This window comes from Orycteropus afer, unplaced genomic scaffold (genome assembly GCF_000298275.1).
Source record: "Orycteropus afer afer isolate SDZICR_OR568_19922 unplaced genomic scaffold, OryAfe1.0 scaffold01056, whole genome shotgun sequence".
Lineage (NCBI taxonomy): Eukaryota > Metazoa > Chordata > Mammalia > Tubulidentata > Orycteropodidae > Orycteropus > Orycteropus afer.
In genome coordinates, this window is record NW_006922643.1 from 331,745 (window position 1) to 339,215 (window position 7,471).

A 7,471-nucleotide genomic window follows, 5' to 3' on the forward strand; every position below is an offset into this window, starting at 1 on the left:
TTAGTGGCCTGGCGGATGTGGGGGGAGGGGAGTTCACTTTCCAGATAGTAGACACTTGTTATTTTTGGTGATGGGAAACATAACACTGAATGAGGGTGAAATGTGCACAGCTTGACAAATATAAACAAAGTCACTAAGATATAAAAAAGATAAAAGACCTTTTGCTAATTGTTATGGCATATACGATTTTGAAACAACAATGAAAAAATATTTGTGCAGGTCTATATGTATGTACCACCTCTCTGTCACTATGTCATACTGTGGTGGCTTGTGTGTTGGTGTGAGGCTGGACGCTATGCCACTGGCATTTCAAATACCAGCAGGGTCACATATGGTGAATAGGTTTCAGCGGAGCTACCAGACTAAGACAGACTCGGAAGAAGGAAGGGGTCATCCACTTCTCAAAGAACTGACCAGTGAAAACCTTATGAATAACAGTAAAACACTGTCTGAATAGCCCTGAAAACTTTGTCCATTATAAATATAGTGCCCTTCGGGTTGGAAGGCACTCAAAATACAACTGGGGAGGTAGCTCTTAGCTGCCTCCTCAGAGTAGAGCTAACTTTAATGATGTGGATGGACTATAGCTTTCAGGACCTCCATTTGCTGATGTGGTACAACTCAAAAGGGAAGAAAACAGCTGCAAACATCCATTAATAATTGGAACATGGAATGTATGAAGTATGAAGCTAGGAAAAGTGGAAGCTGTCAAAAATGAAATGGAATGCATAAAGATTGATATCCTAGGCATTAGTGAGATTAACTGGACTGTTTTGGGCGATTTTGAATCAGACAAGCATATGATCTACTATGCTGGGAATGACAAATTGAAGAGGAATAGCATGGCATTCATCATCACAAGGACTGTTTCAAGATCTATCCTGAAGTACAATGCTGTCAGTGATAGGATAATATCCATAGGCCTACAAGGTAGACCAATTGATATTACTATTATTCAAATTTATGCACCAACCACCAAAGCCAAAGATGAGGAAATCTGAAGATTCTCACTAACTTCGGCAGTCTGAAATCGACCAAATATGAAATCAAGATGTGTTGATTATCACTGGTGACTGGAATGCAAAAGTTGGAAACAAAGAATAGTCACTGGTAGTTGGAAAATATGGCCTTGGTGATAGAAATAACACTGGCGATCACATAACAGAATTTTGCAAGACCAATGACTTATTCATTGCAAATACCTTTTTTCAACAAAACAAACAATGGCTATACACACAGACTTTGCCAGATGGAGTACACAGGAATCAGATCAACTACATCTGTGGCAAGAGGTGATAGAGAAGCTCAATATCTTCAGCAAAAACAAGGCCAGGAGCTGACTGTGGAACAGACCAGCTTGCTCATAAGTAAGTTCAAGTTCAAGCTGAAGACAATTAAAACCAATTCATGAGAGCCAAAATATGACCTTGATTATACCCCTCCTGAATTTAGAGACCATCTAAAGAATAGATTTGATGCACTGAACACAAATGACTGAAAACCAGAGGAACTGTGGGATAACATCAAGAACATCATCTTTGAAGAAAGCAAAAGGTCATTTAAAAGACAGGAAAGGAAGAAAAGACCAAAATGGATGTCAGAAGAGATTCTGAAACTTGGCCTTGAACAGACAGTAGTGAAAGCAAATGAAAGAAATGACAAGATAAAAGAGCTGAACAGAAGATTCAAAGAGCAGCCTGAGAAGACAAAGTCGTATTATAATGAAATGTGCAAAGACATGCAATTAGAAAACCAAAAGGGAAGAACACACTCAGCATTTCTCAAGCTAAAAGAACTGAAGAAAAAATTTAAACCTTGAGTTGCAATACTGAAAAATTCTATGGGCAATATATTGAATGATGCAGGAAACATTAAAAGATGATGGAAAAGAATAGAGTCACTGTACCCAAGAGAAATGGTCGATGCTCACCCATTTCAGGAGGTGGCATATGATCTAGAACCAATGGTACTGAAGGAAGAAGTCGAAGTTGCACTGAATGAACAGGCGAAGAACAATACTCAGGAATTGACAGAATACCCATTGAGATGTTTCAAGAAATGGATGCTGCACTTGAGGCATCACTTGTCTATGCCAAGAAATCTGGAAGACAGCTACCTGGCCAACTGACTGGAAGAGATCCACGTTTGTATCCATTCCAAAGAAAGGTGATCCCACACAATGTGGAAATTATCAAACAATATCATTAATATCACACACAAGTAAACTTGCTGAAGATAATTCAAAAAACGGTTGCAGCAGTATATTCACAGAGAACATCCAAGCTGGATTCAGAAGAGGACATGGAACAAGGGGTATCACTGCTGATTTCAGATGGATCTTGGCTCAAAGCAATGAATACCAGAAATATGTTTACTTGTGTTTTATTGTCTATGCAAAAGCATTCTGGTTGGATCATAACAAATTATGGATGACACTGAGAAGAATGGGAATTCCAGAACACTTGATTGTGCTCATGAGGAACCTGGTCTATGTACAGGTACAGAACTTATTGATGAAGATTAAAGACTTCAGTCTGCAGTATGGATTATACCTCAATATGAAGAAAACAAAAATCCTCACAACTGAACCAATAAGCAGCATCATGATAAATGGAGAAAAGATTGAAGTTGTTAAAGATTTCATATTACTTGGTTCCACAATCAACACCAATGGAAGCAGCAGTCAAGACATCAAATAATGTATTGCATTAGGCAAATCTGCTTCAAAAGACCTGTTTCAAGTGCTGAGGAGCAAAGATGTCTCTTTGAAGACTGAAGTGCACTTAACTCAAGCCATGGTATTTTCAATTGCCTCATATGCATGTGAGAGCTGATAGATGAACAAGTCAGACCAAAGAAGAGTTGATGTTTTTGAGTAGTGGTGTTGGTGAAGAATATTGAAAGTAGCATGGGTGCCAAAAGAACAAACAAATCTGTCCTGGAAGAAATGCAGACAGAATGCTACTTGGAAGCAAGAATGGCCAGACTTTGTCTGGTCATGTCAGAAAGGACCATTCCCTGGAGAAGAATATCATGCTTGATGAAGTGGAGGGTCAATGATAAAGGGGGAGGCCCTCAACAAGATGGACTGACACAGTGGCTGCAACAATGGGTTCAGGTATGGTAAGGACTGTGAGGCTGGTACAGGACCAGGCAGTGTTTCATTCTATTGTACACAGTGACCCTATGAGTTGAAGCCTACTCGATGGCATCTAACAACAATAACATATGTATGTATGTAGGTATATATGCATATAAATATGCACATGTGAGTATATATGTATGCATATATATAGATGTATGCACATGTATAAGCATCCATGTGACTGTGCACATGAACATTCATATATATAATAAAGTACATAAGAGCACAGTTTACAGATACTTCTTAGATATAACCAAACATCTTGCAGGATTGGTTTTCTGGGTTTGAAGTCTTAACAACAGCCTCATGGAACATCTCAGTCAACTGGCATAATATAGTTCATAAAGTTTATGTTCTACATCCTAGTTTGGTAAGTAGTGTCTGCGGTCTTAAAGCTTCCAAGCGGCAGGCAATCTAAGTTGCAACTATTGGTCTCTAGTTGTTTGGATCAAAAGAGAAAGAAGGAAACCAAAGATTCAAAGAAGAAACTAGTTTACAGGACTAACAGTTGACACAAATCATGGTCTCATCTACCCTGAGACCAGAAGAACTAGATGGTGCCCAGCTACCACTGTCAACCATTCTGATCAGTACCACAATAGATGGATCCTGGTAGAATGGGAGAAAACTATGGCACAGAATCTCAAATTCTTTCAAAATAAATCCAGACTTACTGGACCAGATGAGACTGGAGGACTCCCGGAGACTAATGCCCTGTGATACTCTTTAAATCATGAACTGAAACTAGCCCATTTTAACTGAGTAAAAGATTGGCTCACAAAATAAAGAGTACCACCTGTGAGAATTGTGCTCCTTTTAAAAATCATCTCTATGAGACCAAATGGTCTATAGTTACTTTAAAACAAAGACGAGAAGAGGGCTGGGAAATCAGATTAATGTAATTGGAACAAACAGTAGGAAAACAATGAGAATGTTAATCTAGTGTGAAAATTGTATCCGATGTTACTGAACAATATGTATAAAACCCAAACCCAAACTCACTGCCATCAAGTCAATTCTGACCCACAGCAACCCCCACTGGATGTCCGAGGTTATAAATCTTTTTTTTTTTTTAATTTTTATTGTGATTTGGGTGAAAGTTTACAGAGCAAATTCATTTTCCATACAGCAGTTCATACACATTTTGTTTCATGACATTGACTGCAATTCCCCACAATAGCCCTCTTCCCACTTCTTTCCTGTAGTTACCTTTTCCCTGGGTCCTTCCCTCCCATGTACACGACCCTCAAACCCACCCCCCAAGCTATCTTCCTGTGCAAACACTGCCCTTCTGTTCTCCCACGACTGATTGCTCCAAGGAGTATATCTACCTGATGTAAATGTTCACCCTATATACTTGTCTATTGTTTGACTGGAAGCCACAGTAGTAAGTTCAGTTCCAGACGTGATGGGTAACTAAGGGCCATATTCTCAGGGGTCTCACCAGGCTCTATCCGACCAACAAGCCTGGTCTTTTTTTAATGATTTTGAGTTTTGTTCCACACTGTTCTCCCACTCTATCCGGGATCTTCTGCACTGACCCCTTTCTGAGTGGTTGACAGTGTTAGCCAGGCACTATCTAGTTCTTCTGATCTTATGGTCATACAGGGTGAGGATCACATGGTCTACTAGTCCCTTGGACTAATTGTTTTCATGTGTCTTTGGTTTTTGTCATTCTTTTTTGCTCTGCACGAGGAGAGACCCATTGCTGCATCTACATGGCTGCCTGCAAGCTTTTCAGACCCCAGTAGCTCCTCATCAAAGTAGGATGTATAACAATGTTTTTGTGTAGCATGTTATACAAATTGAGCTTGATATCACCTGCAACTATGGTCCTGAGCCCACAATCCAATTACTCAATCCCTCAGGGTAGCTGGCTGTGGCTAAGAAGATACCATAACCTTGGCAAGACTATAAATCTTTATGGAAGTAGATCATCCCATCTTCCTTCTGCAGAGCAGCTGGTTTGAGCCACTGACCTTCTGGTTAGCAGCCAAATGCCTTATCCACTACAGCACCAGAACTCCTCAAACAATATGTATACAAATTGCTAAATGGGAGCCTAATTTGGTGTGTAAACTTTCACCCAAAACATAATATTATAAAAAAAAAAAAACAAGATGAAGAAGATTAGGCTAGAAAGAGTCACAGAGTGGTTGCTCATCAAACGAAACTAGTTTTTTTTTTTTTTTTATTATTAAAGATTGCTTTGAACATAAAAAAGGCTACAACATCCACCAAGCCCTTTTGTATTTCAAGGCCTCTGTCTCAATTCCAACATCATATATTCCTACACTAGTCATTCCCTAAATTCTCTAAACTCCCCCTTACTTCCTGTGTCATTCAAGTGCTATTTTGTAATTTGTCATGTATTGCCATGTAGCAATTGCTGTACTGTTATTTAAATTCCTGGATGGTACTTAACCCTGGTGGTGCAGTCATTAGGAACTTGGCTGCTAACCCAAAGGTTAGCAGTTTAAACCCACCGCCCATGGAAGAAAGATGTGGCAGTTTGTGTCCATAAAGATTTATAGTCTTAGAAATCCTATAGGGCAGGTCTACTCTATCCTACAGACTCGCTATGAGTCACAATCAACTCAACAGTCATAGGTTTAGTTTTGGTATGTAGTACTTAAGGAACATTGATGATATAACAGTTAAGCACTTGGCTGATAACTGAAAGGTTGGCTGGTGATCTGTTCCTATGAATTATAGCCTAGGAAATCCTATGGGGAAGTTCTACTCTGTCATACGGGATCACGATGAGTCAGAACCAACTTGATAGCACACAATAACAACATGTGGTAAGTGCTATCTCCCCAGTGGCATATAAAGCAAAAAGTATCTCATGTTTTCCTGTCTGTTTGGTATACTGCTAAATAAGATCAATTCATATTTGCTTACTAAATAAGTAAAGAAAGCTGGGTCAACTGGAAGATTTCCATCCCTTAATCTGAGTTAACCATATTCTCTCCCAGTCAATAACTCACTTTTGGTCTCTCCGAGTTCTTTAAGCTTCTATATCAAACTCAAAATTCTATGATAGACAGAAAAATTCCTATATAGAGAAAATTTCAGAGTTCAAAAGAACTTCTAGAGCTAAGAGAGGAATTTAGCAAAGTTGCAGTGTGCAAGGTCAATAAACAAAAATCAGTTGGGTTTCCCTATACCAGCAAAAGAAATGTGAAATTCGTGAAAAAAAATTGCATTTACAATAGTATCTAAGAGTATAAAATACCCAGAAATAAATTTAACTAGGAACATGAAGGGCTTATACAATGAAAACTGTAAAACACTGCTCAAACAGATTAAAGAAGACTTAAATAAATCTAAAGATATTTCTCATTCATGAATCAGAAGACTTAATATTGTTAAGATGTTAATACTACCCAAAAAGATCTATACATTCAACACAACTGTAATCAAAATTCAAACAGCCTTCTTTACAGAAATGGGAAAAACCAATCCTGAACTTCATATGAAATGGCAAGAGGCCCTGAATACCTAAGGCAATGCTGAAAGAAAAGAACGAAGTACAAGGATTCACACTGCCTAATTTTAAAGCATATTATACATCTACAGTAATAAAAGTAGCCTGGTAATGGCATACCAATAGATACAAAAGCTCACTGCTATTGAGTCAATCCTGACTCATAGCGACCCCTCCTTGGATTTTGGAGGCACTTGTTGTTCGGTGCCGTTGAGTTATCTTTGACTCAAAGTGACCCTACACTCAGCAGAAGGAAACACCACCTGGTCCTATGCCAGATCTATAATCCCTACTATACTTGAGCCCATTGCCCCTGCCACTGTCTCAATCCATCTCATTGAGGGCCTTGCCCTCTTGTAGACCATCCACCTTACCAAGCATGACATCTTTCTCCAGGGAATGGTCCCTTCTGATAACATGACCAAAGTAGGTGAGAAGTCTGGCCATTCTCGCTTCCAAGGACCATTCCAGCTGCACTTCCTCCAGGACAGATTTGTTAGTTCTTTTAGTAGTCCATGACACTTTCAGCATTCTTCGCCAGGATCACAACTCAAAAGCATCAATTCTTCCTCAGTCTTCCTTATTCACTGTCCAGCTCTCACATGCATTATGAGGTGATCAAAAATATCATGGCTTGTGTCAGGTGCACCCTAGTCCTCAAGGAGACATCTTTGCTCCTCAGTACTTGAAAGAGGTCCTTTGCGGACAATTTGCCCAGTGCTATATGTCATCTCAATCTCAATTGGTATGCCATCAATTCCTGGAGCCTTGTTCTTTGCCAGTTCTTTCATTGCAGCTTTGACTTCTTCCTTCATTACCATTGGTTCTAGATCATA